At 38.4% G+C, this 19,362-nt stretch overlaps 1 pseudogene; it reads left to right on the forward strand.

Moving 5' to 3' along the window:
- LOC108702268 overlaps nt 1-19,362 on the forward strand; it is an 83,610-nt pseudogene that overhangs the window by 43,781 nt on the left and 20,467 nt on the right.

Genomic DNA, 19,362 nt, shown 5'->3' on the forward strand with positions numbered 1-19,362 from the left:
TATCCATAAGATAAAAATATGAATGGGCTTAGGTATTTCTGCCACCCTCTCCCTTATAAGGGGAGACTGGACCCTAACACACGTGCTTCCCTTCACCAAGCACCCGTGCACCAAGGCCCCAATTTCCTTTGCATCTAGAAAGAGCCCTTGCTGCAGACCAAAAGCAAGTCAAGGCAATTGCTGTGGGCTTCTGTGTTGACCTTCTAAGTTTAACCAATTGCTAAGTGGTTTGTCTATACAGTATATAGGACTAAGCTCAGCTGGCCATTTATAAACAAATTTGAGAACTATCCATGATTGTGGTCTAATGGGATTGCAGTACAATCTGGCTAAAGTGCCTATAAAGGCAGAGATGGTTGGGCAGCAAGACTGAAATTGCCAAAGCTGCTTGAGCTAATGAGCCATGGCCAGTAAGATAGTCAGTTTGACAAATCAAAATCTATTCAGTATAAAGGCATTTATAAAGACAGGGCAATATATTGCCTTAGATGGACATAGATGTAACAATTACCATTACACTGGAAAGATAGTTTGTTTTCAGTACAGACGTGTTAGAGCTGAATCATTAGATAAACAGGTAGAAACAATAGAATTCTACCTGTATCTGATGATTCAGCACTAACAGTGGCCAATGTTTGGGTGCCTTCAAAGCTGCCCAATTAAAATTTTCTTTTCTGAAGATATAGGTCAGCTTGTCTCCCACCATACACCCTTCACTTTGTATGATATACTGTAATTTGGGCATCTATGGCCACCTTAAAGGGATATTGTCATGGGAAAACATGTTTTTTTCAAAACGCATCAGTTAATAGTGCTACTCCAGCAGACTTCTGCACTGAAATCCAATTCTCAAAAGAGCAAAAATATTTTTTTATATTCAATTTTGAAATCTGACATGGGGCTAGACATATTGTCAGTTTCCCAGCTGCCCCAGTCATGGGACTTGTGCCTGCACTTTAGGATGGAACTATTTTCTGGCAGGCTGTTATTTATCCTACTTAATGTAACTGAATCAGTCTCAGTGGGACTTGGCTTTTACCATTAAGTGTTGTTTTTAGATTTATCAGGGAGCTGTTATCTTGTGTTAGGGAGCTGCTATCAGGTTACATTACAATTGTTGTTTTGTTAGGCTGCTGGGTGGAGAAAGGGAGGGGATGATATCATTCCAACTTGCAGTACAGCAGTAAAGAGTGACTAAAGTTTATCAGAGCACAAGTCAAAGGACTGGGGGCAGCTGGGAAACTGACAATATGTCTAGCCCCATGTCAGATTTCAAAAATCTGTTTGCTCTTTTGAAAAATGTATTTCAATGTAGAATTCTGCTGGAGCAGAACTATTAACTGATGTGTTTTGAAAAAAACATGTTTTCCCATGACAGTATACGCAGATACGTATTTGCCTTTAGAATGTTCCACCTGCACTGATGGTATGCAGATTATCAGACAGATTTGAGGGCCCACTACCCACTTCAGGTTAGCAGCAGGTACGATTAAACAGCAGTATGTTTGAAATTAAATATGTGAGGGGTTCAAATGAATTGCTGGGCCTGGAGATAACTTTGTGTGTGTTGTTACAGACCCTTAATGTGTTACTGTTAATAGTTTTCTTAACCTTGCTCTAATATTCCTGCTATCCTACCAATAACTGCTGCTCTGTCCGGCCTCAATAAATGCAGACCCAGTGCTGTCACTCGTATTTGCACACCCCTAGACAAGACAGCTCTGCTATGCTTTAAATCACAATATAATATACCAGCAGTTCATAAATGAAAAATAATTATAGCGTGTTATCAGATGTGTCGATTCAGCAACAGATATTGGGAGCATTATACTGCACCCACCCTATAATCTTCATTTTCCTTTACTTATGAACTGCTCATGAATTCCATTTATATTCCTTGGCTCCACAGCCAGCCCTATCATTTAAAATACACAAGGAATGTAGCTGCTTCTCTGTCTTTGCCCAGAGGGTGGCAGGACTTCACTGTTAAAGAAAAATTCACATGCATAGCTGATCAGCTCTAGCTCTGAGCCACACTTGCAGAGCAAAACTCAAAAACACAAGAAACATGTATGAATGCATCTTGCATACCTCCCTTGAAAAAGCTAGGATTAAATATATATATATATATATATATATATATATATATATATATATATATATATATATATATATATATATATATATATACTGTAGTACCATTATAAATATACAGTATGGTATTAAATCCTGTTAGAATGGGCCTTAGAATGGGACCCAATGACCTGTATAGGGGAAGCAGGGACTTGACGTGGCCTAGGAGTAGTGCCAGTCCCCGCTCCCCTTTTTTGTTGCAGGGCCCTGATTGGCTGGAATGTTCCTGGGCTTGTGGTAAGGGCCAGTGCAGTGGTTATACTCACCATTCGGTGCCGCAACATGGAGGCAGCAGAACGCAGCATCCCGCCCTCCCTCCCTGTATATGGGTGGGTTTTGTTGGTGGAGGGTACCTTTATAAGGACCCCCAGGGGAAGTTGAAAGGGGTTATTTTTATAGTGAGTGGAAGTAGCCTGGTAGGCTTGGGTCCTCATGGGAAGGTAGGCAGCCCAGTTTAGGGCTTGGGAGAAATGGAACTGGAACCTATCTTGGCAGTTGGGGTACAGCCACCCCACCCTCATTCCCCCTTCCCCTGGGTGGGGGAATAATATTATAAAGGTTGTTATAGGTGTGTTATACAAACGGATGGTAAAAGAATATTCTCAGTGAATATCAGTGACCACAATATTACATCTCCATCTGGGCATTCAATCTCCCCACAGACAACAAGTGCCCAGAACTGAGACGCCATATAATCTAGAGCACGTGTTTTAGTATATGCGCTGCCCAATGGCTATTAGCTGGCCTCATTATCACAGAGCGAGAGGCAGAGGTTGAAAGCAGTGAAGCAGATATGCACCAAGCTATTTATGAAGTAAGAGGAGAAAGGCCAGCAAAAGAAAAAAAATGCAGCCTATTTTAATATGTTCTTATCACTATACAATTGGATTGTCAGACCCTGACAAAAAGAATTACCCACTAGCAATATTAAATATGCATATCTTTATCTAGATGGAAAAAAACTAGAACCTTTCAGTGTATTATAATAAAAGTTGCAAGTCTTTCACTAGTATCCTCTAGTAAACCATAATAACCAAAGAGGTCTTTGCTATTTATGCAGGTGATCTGCAACAGCAACATGCTGATGGGCTGATATGTTTCACTAGCTCCCTGATTTGTCAAAGTAAATAATTTAAAGCCTTAGTAACAGCACTGGTATAATCTCTACCCTGTGCACTTCCCCTCATGTACCGCTTCTCCTGCCCAAATAATACATGTGTAATATAGTCTATGCATAGATTGCATAGAAGAGTTTTACTCTCACTCAGCTCCAACTCAAGATGTTACAATAAGGGGCCCATTTACTTAGCTTGAGTGAAGGAATAGAATAAAAAAAACTAAAAATCGTTCGACTATTCGACCATTCGATAGTCGAAGTACTGTCTCTTTAAAAAAAAACTTTGACCCCCTAGTTCGCCACCTAAAACCTACTGAAGTCAATGTTTGCCTATGGGGAAGGTCCCCATAGGCTTTCTAAGCTTTTTTGGGTCGAAGAAAAATCGTTCGATCGATGGATTAAAATCCGATTTTTGATCCGATCGTTCGATCGAACGAATTGTGATAAATCCTTCGACTTCGATATTCGAAGTCGAAGGATTTCAATTTGGCAGTCAAATAACAAGGGTTAATTAACACTCGATATTCGACTATAAGTAAATTTGCCCCTAAGTGTCAGGCGCTGCGCTGGTGGCTTACAACAGAAAGGAGGATATATAGTGGGCCCCCCCCCCCAAAAAAAGCCATCCTAGGTACAGGCTCTCCAGTACCTACATATGTAGTGGAATCCCTTTGGGTAGAGATTTTGATTGGGCAAAAGGATAAAAAGAAAATTATCATTGATGTATGCTATATATATAATTTTACAAATAGAATTGGCTTCACAACTAGGCCAAGTTATTATTATGGGTGTATTCAATTATCCAGACATAAACTGGGGAAATGGGGTTCCCAAGACAGAAAAAGCTCTCAGGTTTGTAAATATGCTGAATGACAACATTTTATTCCAGCTCGTTCAAGAACTCATATCATTGATACTGATTGCAACCAGGAGAGACTTGGCTAGGGCTATTGAAGACAAAATTATAAAGGTTTAAAAAAAAGATAACCTGTAAATGCTAAAACATGACCAAGAAAGAGTATGTAGAACATATATGTAAACAGAATTCCTAAAGTAAAGAGGTACCTTTGTTGTGCCAGGTCACGTCATTACTATGATACATATTGCTAGTTCTCTTGGTGGCCTGCTGTCTCCCACCAGCTGTTGCCAGATTCAGAAGTTGATTAACATCAAGTAGTGATGCGCGATTTGCCGCCAGCGAATAAATTCACGAAACGCCCGCGAAAATTCGCGGCAAAAATTCGCCGACGTCAAAAACATTTTTCTCAAAAAAACGGACGCCAGCATCAAAAACGGGCGCCGGCGTCAAAAAGTTTTGCAAATTTTTTGCCGTTTCGCGAATTTCGGCGAAACAGCGCAAATTCGCCCATCACTAACATCAAGTCTAAGAATATTTAGCTAAAGCTAGTGCAAATGTGATAGGACCATTATTAAAAAACATAGGGATAATAAAAGAAGTGCTTCAGGTTTTGGGACTCTGGGTTAAATTTTACTATCCTTATATATTAAAATAGGAGCCATATGACACAGATGACATTAGTAAAAATAATTTGTAAGGTTATTCTCCCAAATTATTCATAACTTGCCCCCTGGATTTTTATTAAAAAAGTCATAGTTTCTCTTTGATTTCCTGCACTGACATAAGAAAAGAATACAATGTTTCTGAAATGTGCTTTTTGGAAGAGAGTCCAGAACACTTAACGCCAGCATTTTGTTACATTTGTAACAATTTAAGATACAATTGTAACAATTTAAGATACCTAAAGCCCCAGAAATGTGTTCAATAACCTGCTAAATTTTGTAAAATGGACATGGTAATCAGGGGGTTTGGCGATCAAATGTTAGGAGATATGGGAAGGTAATGCTTGCTGGTGAGTTGAAGAGGGAGAGTAGAAAGAAAACAGTGGCATAACTACAGAGGGAGCAGGGAGTGCAATTGCACCATGCCCCCCCCCCCGCTCCCCCTATGGGCCCGCTGGAGATTGCCACTATTGGTACCTCTATGGCAGTGATCCCCAACCAGTGGCTAGTGAGCAACATGTTGCTCTCCGACGCCTTGGATCCCAGTGGCCTCAAAACTGGTGCTTATTTTTGAATTTCTGGCTTGAAGGCAAGTTGTACAAAATCCATGTGTACTGCCAAACAGAGCCTCCTGTAGGCTGCCAGTCTACATAGAGGCTACCAATTGCCAACAACATTCTATATTTCGCACCCATAGGAACTTCTTGCATGATTATGTTGCTCTCCAACTTATTTTACATTTAAATGTGGCTCACGGGTAGAAAAGGTTGGGGACCCCTGCTCTATGGTATGATTGTTGTACATATAGGGTGGCCGGACAATCCTTACCAATATCCATGTACTATGTATATGGTTTGTTAGTGGGCAGATTTAAAAGTTGCATGTTGCATAGCCAGAGAAAGAAGTGAAGTGAAGCTATATCTGCTTTTGCTTTTGTTATGGCTGTCTGCCAGAACAAAATGAACAAAAAATGTGGCTAAATTGTATATTATTGTATTCTGTATATTATACACCACCACTTAGCTAACCCTAGCCATCTTCTCACGGCTTGGTAAGGTAGGGATCTGCACCCTTCCCAATGAAGCTTGTATGAAAAGGAAAACCTGTGTGTGACTAGAATACTGTACAAGGTCAGGATGTGCATGGTCACCTTTAGGCATCTCATTATCTCTTTGAAATTTTTTAATAAATAATTTAGACATTACAAATGTTTTTAATAGGTGTTTGTAAATTATGTCCCATTTGTATCTTGTTTCATGCCATATTTGACAAATATAGGTACAGGTATGGGACCTGTTATCCAGAATGCTCGGGACCTGGGGTTTTTCAGATAACAGATCTTTCTGTAATTTGGTTCTTCCTTCCCGAAGTCTACTAGAAAATCATGTAAACATTAAATAAACCCAATAGGCGGGTTTTGCTTCCAATAAAGATTAATTATATGTTAGTTGAGACCAAGTACAAGGTACCGTTTTATTATTATAGAGAAAAAGGAAATACATTTTAAACATTTGAATTATTTGAATCAAATGGAGTCTATGGGAGATCCCATACCTGTACAATAAATATTTTTGTATGTAGAATCAGGTATATACAAATGTAAATTTATTTGAAAAGAGTCAAAGAAAATGCAATGACCACTACTCTGAAATAGGGGAGTTTCCTATGGCACCTCTATATACAGTGTGTGTGCTGCTGAAAAGGTTGAACATCTTTCTCCATTCTTCATAAAACGGGAATGGGGAATAATTAGCAAAATATGATCATGGGTCTTTCTTTAGCTTCCTGTTGGAAGAAGGACCTCCAAGGTTTGGGTCTAGAATCAGAAAAACATGGACCTTTGCTCTTTCCCATTTCAACGACTTACCTTTCCTCCCTTACATCTTATCAAGTGGTTAGAAAAATCTTTTATTTCATTAACACGGCAGGAATATTATGAATAAAACTTGCCATTATCATTATTACTTCTCTCACAAGTTCAAGTATTGTGCCTGCTGGGATATTCTGAAAAGCTCTCACTGTGGAATGGGCAATAACAGCAGGTGTGCTTGAGTGACCCCAATGTGTTTGGTTATTAAGCGACTGAATCCTTTCCTGCCCTTTTTCTTTTCTTCTGCTCAGATCTCATCATGCGCTCAGATTGCCTTGTTTGCTCAGTAACACAATTATTTTTCACTTGAGCAGACTCTATTTCCAGAGCTCTACACTGCACAAAAAGACGTTCATATTCAGCACTAAAGTTGATTTTTCCTTTTACCTCTATAAAAGGAATCAATGAGGTCACAGGCTCTCCATTTACTTCGGTGTATTTCCCAATTTTATGTGTAAAATGGACAATCAATAGAGAGCAATATAGATGTAACTTATTAGCAACAGTAACAGGTCAAACTAAAATCACAATCAAAGTATCAGATAAAACAGTTCTCACATTTAGCATGTAGATAACACCCACAGAAGCACCATGGAAATCCTCCAGTAGAGGTGGAAATGTTCAATACCAGTGCATTGTCTGCTCAGACACAGATACTAACCCCTTTATGGGCAAGAACTTGTGTACATTTTAACCCTTGCACTTAGGTCTATACCTTATGCAGAATTAAACTTTCTGATATGAAGCAGGTGACTGTTGTAAACCACCCTGTTTAACTGCTGATTTCCAGTGATCACCCTGAACATTGTATTGTCCTACCAAAGCAAGGTTCTACAGATAACGAAGGCCATCAAAGGTCAACTCACTCCACAATATTTGGGTTCCCAGTTATGAGTAGTGCATCATTCACCTGCTAATTAAGCCTGGGGTTTCCTGACAGGTTACTTCTCATGTAGGTTAATCCCTACATGAATGTAGACAGAAGACTACTGTGTAGCAGGTAGCAGGGGAACTCTAAAAAGAAGTAGAAGAAAGAAGTTGGTCTTCTGAAGCAATTACTGGCTATATTCAGGACAGGGGTAAGAGAAAATGTACACACACACATATATACTGTATATATTTGTATATATATCGATGCAAAGTATTCAGTCCTCTATCAAAAACACATAATTATTTAAGATGAATACAGCAGGCCCACTCACTACTGAGATCATGGGGGTATCTGTGCATTTTTGGCATTCTCCTCCATTTTCACTCAGAATTTTCCTAGTATGCTTAGTAGTTTTTTTGTTATGATGGTGAATGGAAAAGAATACAATCCTGTTACATTGCCCGTTGTCTGCTAAATTGCCAGATGGCACCTGGGATATGTTAGCATACTGACCTCCTATCAAGCACGATGCAATATAATTTCTGCTGGAGCTGCTACATACATAGGAAAGACTGCAACAGAAGAGGCACCATTTACAGCCCAATCCTATGAAGTTTTCGTTATGGGGCCGCAACCATGAAGCACCAATGTGATCTGCAGCTCAGTGATGAAGGACCCTGTGCATCGACTGTAGCTGCTTGCAACACTTTAGCCCTCATGTATTATTCTTTATGAAATAGTAGGATAACAAGAATAATATGCAATGCAAAGGTATATGATTATATTTGATACTAAAACAAAAGTTTAGCTGATGAAGGTGTTTAAAAAATCACGCTGGAAATGATCACATGAACAAAGAACATGGAATGAAAATTCTCTTGTATTACGCTGGCCTCTGCCACTGAGCAACATGATAATGAGAGTAATACATGTATGTGTAATAAGTATGCTGAAAATTGAAGATTAGCAACATTATACAAGAGCAAGACCATATCCAGAAGTCATACTCATTTAAATACCAAAAGTATTTAGGGCTGTTTCAATTTAATCTCACTTCCCCGTTTCCAACCTGAATGCTTGGAGTGAGTAATATGTGTTCTATGTGATGTGGTTAAGGCAACAAAATGTAAGCTGTGGCAGGTTGTAATATGTCTGGGTTAAAACCCCAGTCCTTAAACACTAAATCTATAGGCAGTGAAGGACCAAGATATAAATGTTCTTTTACTGAGTAGTAATTGTCTGATCTATAGTCAAAGCCATTAAACTTGGTGTAACGACAGTGCAGAATTGCTTGGGGGCATATTTATTAACATTGAAGACAAACATCACCATAGGTGTTAGTATCTATAGGTACTGAAAAATACAGCATAATATATCTGCATGAGAACATTACAATCTTGTCGTGCTTCAGATTTTCCTGCAGGCAGTTGTGAGTAAAACTCCATAAATTAAAGTTACTTGCATCAAAATATGTTACTTGCACTAACGTATAGCTGTGCTTGCCTTCCATTGAAGCTACTGCACTCGTCAGGAGTTGGCTGTAGCTTCAGTGTCCCCCTGCATCAATAGGCGCAACAGATCTCGCCATCTCCTGACCAATGCAGTAGTTCGAGGGGTCTCTGTGATCCCAGTGGATGTAAATGAGCCCTACAGAATGTGTGTGGATCTCAATGCTGAATGCCATGCATCTTGAACTCCTCTGGATTCTATGCTCCGTTAAACACAATAAGCAAAATAAACGGCACACATGGAGGGTTTTATGCTTTTGTTGTGTCTGCATTTTTCTTTTATAGTTTCATTATAAAACTTTATAGTGAATTGTATAAATTAAGAACAAAGTAGATGTAACTGTTGCCCAGAGCTAGCATGTTTCAGTAACAAGGGAATTCTAGATGAAATAGTAGGACAGTTATAATGTGGTTTAAAACTGTCTCACTGATGAGATAAATTGGGGAAATTGAACTTTGTAAATATGGAAGCGCGTAAATTATGCTAACTTTGGTACAATTAATTAATTTCTGTTGTGGAATGAATCAGAAAAGCATCTCTGTATCTGCAAATAACCCAAAAGAGTCAGTGAGCAGCAGAGAATTACTAATGTCAGTTCATTTTATTTGTAATGTCTTTATCCTAAATTCAGTGATAAAATCCGTATTTAAATTAAGTATAATGTAAAAGATATGAATAAACTGATAAGTAGGTAGAGTCTATGTTTTAAGAGTCTGTAGTTGTTGAATGATTAGATTAGTTTGTACAAGTATAAGGCAAAACCTAAAGATATAGGGCGGACAAAATAGTGAACACATCCAGTTGAATATAAAAAATTATTTTAAAGGGCAATGAAAGACCCAACGTGTAGATAGATGTTTCTGATCTTGTGGCTGTTGGAAGGAAGGAGGATCAGAACTAAATGTTCCACAGCAGGGGTTTGCTTAATTCTGTATCTGCGGCTCCTCTTCCAGTACAAAATGTAGGACACACATACCAACAGGGAAGGTGAGGAGCCCAGCTGGGGAGGTGTGCATGAATAATCTTAACTTTAATTAACCCTTTCCTGGTAGGCCATTTGGGTTTTTCAGATTACATTGAGTTAGCAGATAAATGACTTTGCTTCTAATTCTGCATACCTCCCAACAGTCCTGTTTTTAGAGGGACAGTCCTTCTTTTGACAGCTCAACCCGTTTTTCTCTGCACGTAACAGCCAGAAAAAGAAACAAAGTTTCTAATTAATTGGCTTTTGGCAGAGAGCCCAGAACAGCCACAGCTGCTTATAAGATACTTTTGTAACAATTTCAAGATAAAGAAATAAATAATTGTAACAATATAAGATAGCAGGTCCTTTGGGAAAAGTTAGACTCACAGCTTAAAGGGCAAGTCACCTTCATTAGCAAAACACAGAAATATGTTCAAATTTTCATAACCTGCCAAATTTTGCAAAATGAACATGGTAATTAGGGGATGTGGCCACCAAAATGGGCGTGGTCAAAAAATTTCATGAGCAGCAACCTTTTGTCCCTCTTTTTATTTCCAAAATGTTGGGAGGTATGACTGTGACTTAAAGACCAAAGATTAAACCCATGACCACAAGGCTGTGTTACACTTAAGGAGAATCATGTTCCAAAAAAGCAGCTGATCGGAAGAGACTTTACAGGATGGTGAAAGGCAAACAAGGAGGAAAAGAACCTTTTACATTGTTTTCTACCTTATCTGGTTAATTTGCTGTGATATTTGCCTCATAGATCTTCAAGTTGAGTCTATACTGGAATAACATATAGATTTAGTTAGGATTTTCGTATTCAAGAGTATTTGAAACATTATAGAAATGGCAAAATGAGAATATTTATGTGCACACTCTTGTGTTTACGAGTTATGACAACTTTGGTGGCAGAGAAAATATTCGCAAAACATTTTAGCAAATTGTGAATTTAAATGACTGTTAACACCATTTTTGTGCACAATGACCTCGCACAGTGATCACACTCATGCAAACAGCATTCTCATTTGCTATAACTATACAACAAATAATTCTATAGCATAATTATTGTCTCACTGTGTACAGTTACTATTAATGGAAATATTACTGGACAAGATATTATGTATAATAATTTATCTGTAGGCTGGTATTGTATCTATAATGCTTGTGTTGTACACATCTCCATTGCAGGTATGAACGCATGCATGCCAAAAGGCCGTATGTTCTTCAGGCTAAAGAAAACTCATGTCTAGATGATGACCTGCTTAACCTTAAATTTCTGGATGAGGTAATGATCAGTTTACCTAATAATAATTACATATTTATTCTTACATATGTCCACTTGCCTGGTGCTAAAGTCACAGGAAGATTAAGTCAAAGCCCCTAAAGGCAAAAGATGCTGATGATAAAAGCACACTGATATTGACTACAGGAAAGTGGACACAAAAAGCCAGAACTATAGTCTGGGATTAAGGGGTTAGGCATGTGTACATGGGGCTGTGTAGGCTCCTCTGCTCTTAGCCTTCCTATTTTTGCTGGCTGAGAGAAGAGGATCCACTCCATGACCCTGCTAAGCTCCATTGTGCTAAGCTGCTTCCACTTGCGTGTAGTCACACACAGAGGAGAGGAGGTCGGCCTGAAGATGCCTCCTTCCTCCTATTTGGACTGAACACCACTTCTGCCCCACTTTGTGAGTGCACGCAGGTGGATCTAATGCAAATCCGTTGAGTTGGAGCACAAGGTGGAGCCTCTTCTCTCATCTGCTTAAAGGGATTCTGTCATGATTTTTATGATGTCATTTATATTTCTAAATTACACTGTTTACACTGCAAATAATTCACTCTACTAAATGTCATTCCTGAACCAGCAAGTGTTTTTTTTTAGCTGTAATATTGGTGTGTAGGCAGCCATCTTAGGTCATTTTGCCTGGTCATGTGCTTCAGAAAGAGCCAGCACTTTAGGATGGAACTGCTTTCTAGCAGGCTGTTGTTAGTCCAACTCAATGTAACTGAATGTGTCGCAGTGGGACCTGGATTTTACCATTAAGTGTTGTTTTTAGATCTACCAGGCAGCTGTTATCTTTTTTATGAAGCACAAAAAGTTTGTGCAAGGCACACTGGTAGACTCACGTATTGAAATGGAACTGTGCCATTTAGGCATGTTAATTTTTTAGGGAAACTGAAGGAAATTAGATTTGTATTCTTCGCATGAAACAAATAACTGATACAATATAGTTGGAAAGTAGCCAGAGTGATGTCTAAAACGTGTTGTGTTTCCAGTGCTTCAATGAATTTATGAATCTTGGATTCCAAAGGTGTCAAACTGAATGCTGACGAAATATAATAATTACTGCATTATCAATACTTTACTGGCAGATTGTCTTACTTCTTTTTTCTTGTTTTAGGACACTATAATATATCAGTTGCAGACACGATATGCTGACTTACAGATTTAAACTTATGTTGGGGATATATAAATAGCTTTAAACCCATTCCAGAATCTCAGCAGTTACTCCCCACAGGTAGGAGAACAAGATGATTTCTACTGGATGTGCAGTGTTTGAATGTATAGAATGGACAATAAAAAGCAGTACTGTGTATTGTACATTTTAGCCCACAGCTACTAGCAAACATCAGTGATTGGGTATGGTATGGGATAGGAATGGTAAATAAAGCCTCAGACAGTATAATGCAAGGACTCCATGATGATTGCTGGCAAAGGGGAATGTCCCCCTCCCCCTAGTTAATGAGCACAAGCACAGCCTTTCCTGAAATGTCTAAGGGTAGGACTACATGGACGTTTTCAGGCCGATCCGACGCACTGCGACAAAATGCCTGCGACAAGTCGCATGCAACATAACTAAGGTAAGTGATAGAAATGTTGGATGAAGTTGCAGCGTTGATCCGACGCAACATGACTGTCGGATGCAGTCGCAGCGCGTCGGATCATGCCGAAAACGTCCATGTAGTCCTAACCTAAATGAGCTATGAGACTACTGGCCTATATTCACCTATCACCTATATTTATAACAGCATCCCTTATTATGGCATTGTTAATTCATTTACTGGTGTTGAAGGGTGACGATAGATTAAACAGTTAATGCATCTTTAAATGTTCCACAGCAGTTTAGTTTCTCTTAGTTTTCCAAGCTTTAACATGTCAAGCGTGCCTCAAACCCTCCCCATATATTTGCCTCTACAGATGCAGCATACCAGGTAATGGTTACCTTCTGCAAAGATCAGGTAAACTAAGTCCAGCTATGGGCTTTGGTGCATACAGAATAATAAACTGTGAATAATATGAATAATAATGTTTAATGCATTATAATGTTTAATACACCATTAACTATCGTTTCTGTGTCATTGAAATAATGCAGTAAAATATTTTACAAATTCATTATGTCACTCCAAAATCTGACAATAAAATAAATGAGATGCTCATTCTTTTTTTTGCATCTTTACAAATTGGTTCCCTGATAGAAACCTGCACGGGCTTGTAAGATTTCTGCAAAAGGTAATTTGACTGCCTTAACCTGGCAAACAATTTCTCAAGAAAAATCCAGTGTGGGAAGAAGTAGCAAATACTTTGATGAATGAGCAAAATTAACGGATTGTGGGAAAAAAAGTTGCAGACATGTTAATGCTTCTATATTTTTTTGAAATCTCGGGAATAGGTTAACATAGTATATGTGATAAAATTGCAAAAGTCAAGGAGCCTCGTTTACCAACGTCCCTGCCAAAAGTGAAGAAGAATTAAGGGGAGCACAATCTCATAATTTATTGCTTGTTTATAATGCAACAACTTCGACATTAAATGTAGAGCCCGGCTTTGGCTGGCACATAACCATGTCATTACCACTTTTCACAGGGCACCCAGTAAGTACTGGGCTTCTATGCACCCTGAACTTTCTGGCGCTGCTTAACTAGTGCACCAAAATAATGTGCAAGCTAGGGAGTGGGTACACTATACTGAACCCAGGTGGTGCTTTTATTCATGGGGCAGATACAAGTCTTGGCACTCAGTATGGAGTGCAAAGGCCTTTGGCTTTTCTTGAAAGTGCAGGGCAAGGTGCAAAAGTACATAGCAGTTTGCACCCATTTTTTGCCAAAATAAAAAAAAGGCCTACAATTTTACCTGCTACAGCTGCCCAAACCTTTTGGTCTGACTTGCTAAAATGTTTCTGTGTGATTGCACAGAGGGCACACCTTAGTTAACCCTAGTACCACACATGCATGAGAGCGCATGACTAAGTGCCCTGAGTGGGTGCGAAATGTGTAGGGCGGATGGAAATGCAAATATACACTTTTAACTTTGTAAAAATATATTTTTGAACTAATTTTCCTTGGTCCAGTGGATCCGTTTGAGTGCTGGTCTGCCCTGTTCTTTCCATATATCTGTTGCCTTACCACTCCCTAAAGCTAGGGGTCTGGGGCTGGAGCACCCGGACCACATTTATTATTCGGTGAGTCATTTACAATTTATTCTGGTGCACCACTTTCTTCCCTATTTTTGAACCACATATGTATGAACCCTTGAAAATAGGGCATTCTGAAAAAAAATTGTCAATCATAGGAAATTGGGTCCTGGTGGGGATATCTAATTTTTTTGTTTAAATTCAATTATGTTTTTAATTTGGCATGTTATTTTGAGGAAACCACTTCATTGTTTTGCATATCTGAATCAGAAAAGTCAATGTAAGAAAAATAGACATGTTGGCTGTTTTGTTTCTTTTTCTGTAGCGGAATGCACTAAATTGCATTATGCTAATATTTTATACCAGATTATTTCTGCTACATGTCAGTGCAATATCATCAGTGGAGAGAGCGATTCTGGGAAGACAGAAAGTGCCCATCTCATTGTTCAACATTTGACCTTCCTCAGATTGCTGCACGGTTATGGCATGGAGAAATGTATATTTGATCTGTTATCCGGAAACCCATTATCCAGAAAATGCTGAATTATAGGAAAGCCCTCTGCCATATACTCAATTATAAACAAATAATTAAAATGTAAAAAAAAATATTTGCATCTTCTCTGTAATAATAAAACAGTACCTTGTACTTGATCTTAATTAAGATATGATTAACCCTTATTGAAGGTAAAACAATCATAGTGGGTTTAATTATTTCTTGTAGACCTTATGTATGGAGATCCAAATTAAAGAAAGGTCCCTTATAAGGAAAATACCAGGTCTCGAGCATTTTGGAAACAGATCCCATACTTATACTTACATGTATCAATAAGAATCCAACTGATCATCTAAGATGGAACCTGTACTTTGTCTTGTTCGTCACAGTTTTCCTTGCACTCCCTATCAGTATGCTTTTCGTATTCAAGCATAAAAGATAAAAAAACTGCTGACAATACGCGGTTATCAACCTGCAGAACACCTTTAATGTGTAACAAGTGTTCACTTGATAAAGGGTGGTATCCCGAAACATGTTGTGGGTTGATAACCACGAATTGTCAGCAGTTTTTTTATCTATTGTACTTGAATACAGAAACCAACTGACCTCGAGGGGTGATGCAAAGTTCTTGGAGTGGACTGATCCATTTCCAATAATTATGAAATGTATTTGGTTCGGTATTATTATTAGTGCCTTCTACTCAGTCAGTCTATTATATGGTTGCCTAAGCCTGACAAACGAGCAGCATTTTGAGTTGCATGCCCGAAAGAGAATAAGAAAGGGAATAAAAGAAACCAAACCTACAAATAAAGAGAAACCTCTTAGCTTAAACATGCTTCTTATTCATATTGGTGTTTTCTGCTGTATTATAAACTGCATGGCATCCTGGTTTGACATTCCATCTTCCAATCAAGTTTTAAATTCAGTCACATAGATCTTTATTCAAGTATCAAAATGCAGGTTGGGGGAGGAAGAAGAGGCATATTCATTTATATAGCCACTTGACTGACCACAAATACAGTTGACAAAGCGGCTGATGTCCAGGATGCTATGTTCAAAGCTCTGTATGGCTTTTTAGCTGGATAGTTAATATTATCAACACACTTCTGCAACAAGTAATATCTAAAAACATAGCCAGCGCCAAAAGACAACTTCCTCAAACGCGTAAGGCTAAGTGACGTCACAAGAGAGCGCCCAACCGACGAAGCACGAGGAAAAGATGCTGCAAGGCGGATTACATTTGCAAATCAAGCGTGTGGTCAGGTTAAATAACAAAAGGGAGCTCGAAGGGAACGTCCATTAAAATTTGTTTTATACTTTGGATACCATGTGAGTGTATTTTTAAAAATCTTTTAAAGGAATACAAAACCTTTTACACTATTGCTGGTGCATATTACTCCACAGCTAGCACCAAAGAGGAAGTTGCAATTTTTTGGGGTAACAATTATGTGCAAGTTATAAAAGAACACGTTTGTGAGTACCCATCTGCAAAAAAAACAAGATTATACTAAAGGAAGGTAGATCCCATTTCTTTCTTCTCTAATGGTGGCGTTGTTACTCTAAGGGGTCTAATACACATTCGGCGTACTTAATAAACTTCATAGAGCACTATACGGGGAGTCGTATACCAAACAATATTACCCTATATATTTCTTAGTTTTTTCCTGTGCCTTTTTGCGCTGGCTTTGTTTTTAGATATTAAGGGTTGGACTTGAAGGGATACAAGTATAAAGCCGGCCAAGGAGTGTGAACCTATCCAAAACCTTGGGACTTTTTTCTTTTTGGACTCTTCTGGAACCAGACACAAATATTTGGCAAGTATCAAATGTTGCACTATATTTGGGTATAAGAGTGAATAGTTACCAGAAATAACAGCAAACTGGGATATGCATGTGATGTGCATGCTTCATAGTATAGGAGGGGATCTATAATGCTTAACAGTGATAGGTTCATATGTAATTTCTTCCATAGACAGAACAATGAACTCTCAAGATTTAATGGGGTGATAAATGTAAAATATAACATGGTTGCTATGACCAAGGTTCTACAGCTGCGCAGAAATGCAGCACTCCCATCCTCTTTAGACAGCCAATGGCTTACTGAGCATGGTGGGTTTAAACCACAAAACTGGATGCCATGCCAACATTTCTGAACACCCTGCCTTACATCTTTAAAGACCTAAAAATAACGTAACATTATGTGTTTTGATGGAAACTATTAACCTCAAATCACGAATGCTTCCTTCCAAAAGTAGTAAATAACAGACTAATAGGGTTATGTAATATCAGCAGCAACATTTGCTACACTTTTTATCACCTATAGCAAACAGCAGGTAGCATTTACTGGTCACCTGTTTAAAAACAAACGTCTTATTGGTGGCTATTAGTTACTGCTCATGGGTAAACTATGTGCCTTTTATTACATATGGGAAGCAGATTGCATATACTGGCACAATTGCAGTATAATATGGCACAACATTGATCCCATGCAGACGTCAAAGCTTTGAGCATTATAGCCACTTCCTCTTTCCAGCTGTCAAGGATTAAGGGAAGGCAGGGTGATATCTGCTTATGGAGCCATAAGTGTAAGGGTGAAGGGGACCAGGATGTCTACCACATTTAGAATTGACAAATTTACCACCTTTTTTGGGGGGGCCATCATGAAGCCCCTATGCCCAGAACCATGGTTAGCCTAAGAAAAATACAGATCAACATGGACAACATTATCAATCCCGGGTGGTCAGCATTAGAGAAACTAGTCCCATCATCAAAAAATGATGAGTTGAAATTCTAGATATTTTTGGATTCGAAAACTTCAAAAGGAACTCCGAGCAGCTTTGCATTAACATTAATAACGAACAGATCCAGATTTATTTTAATCAGCATATATTTGCAATGGAACAGGTACATTAATTCCCTCATTTTAGAACTGCAAAACCTACTCAAAATATACACATCAGGTATCATAGAATGTACCTAAACCGGTACATTATAACTATATAATACACAAAAGCCATGAATATCCTGTAAATTATATCCTTATAAACGGTGAGTTCTGATGTCATCAGTTATAAACGGTGAGTTCTGATGTCATTTCTGTCACATGACTCATTGAAATTTGTGTATTATAATAAATAAAGTACCCCCAGTTGTAAAATATGAGGATATTAGAAGTTACCTCGCAGTTCCATGACCTGTATAAAAACACTCGGCCTTCGGCCTCGTGTTTTTATATGGTCATGAAACTCCTCGGTATCTTATAATATCCCTATATTTTACAAAAGGGGGTACTTTATTCACTATATCTTGCCTTACAATTTGATTTACAATCTGATCTACAATTTACCTATATAAGTGGCTCTTTGTTAGTTCATGAGCTGTAACTCCCAGTCCTGTAGCATCGGTCTTACTGGAATTTTTGAGCAAGAACACACATCTTTGCATTTAATTGCCCTTATTAATTTTTCACTTGTTTTTTACTTAAACATTTGTTTTGCATTTTTTAATAGTTTTTATTTACACTTTTTAAGAAAACACATATTTTTGTAACCCTTTCCATGCTATTGGCTTCAGCAAGACCCAACTCTGATGATGACATTACTTACGGCATTTCATGGTTGTAACCCCAAAAAGGCAGAATTGATGACATTGACATAGACCATTTGATCTACTACACAGAAAAGGATAAGACACATGCTCATAATGTATAATTTTGGTGCTTGAGCTCTTGCAAATCAAGGAACCTGCCCAGTCACATGATGCTAATAAATACATGAAATTCAAGCTTCATTGTATCAGGATCACTTATACAGTTAGAGGCCTTAGCTACTAAGTCTCTTGTTCTTTCAGTGCAGTAGTAGTAGATTCAGTCTAAAAGCATACCAATAATATTGTGCTGCATAAATATGCACTGCACACAATTGTCAGGCTATTAATGCCTGGACATTCATTTGCACTCTACTAAAGAGGAAAAATAACTGCCGGCTGTATCTTCCCATGTGGTAGCCTTGTTTGTATTGTACTGATCTCTACAATCATTGGAGCAATAAATTGCAGCAGCCTGTTAGGGCTGGAGGGCACCATGCTGTCTTTTAATTTTGGAGCTGGAAACCATGTTTCAGCATTTCATTCCCTCTCCTACAGATGGAACACCAGAGTGAAGGTATAGATGCGGCCTTGGTGAGGTACAAGGCCAACCGGCCACTCTTAGATATTTTTCTCCAAAAGCCAATGGGTCTGTCCCTGCTTGATGAAGAGAGCAGATTTTCACAAGCAACTGACCCAACTTTAGTTGGTAGGAACTGGTTTAATTAATTGTTGAAAAGGGCAATGAAACATAATGCAAAATTATTTTTGTCTGTTTTTTGAAAAACTCATAGATTTCGAGTGCAAAATCCAGAAAAAACATATGATTCAGATTTTTTACGATTTTATTGTGACTTTTTCCGCACATGAAAAATTTGTGAACATG

Source organism: Xenopus laevis, chromosome 9_10S (assembly GCF_017654675.1).
Source record: "Xenopus laevis strain J_2021 chromosome 9_10S, Xenopus_laevis_v10.1, whole genome shotgun sequence".
In the NCBI taxonomy this organism is placed as follows: Eukaryota; Metazoa; Chordata; class Amphibia; order Anura; family Pipidae; genus Xenopus; species Xenopus laevis.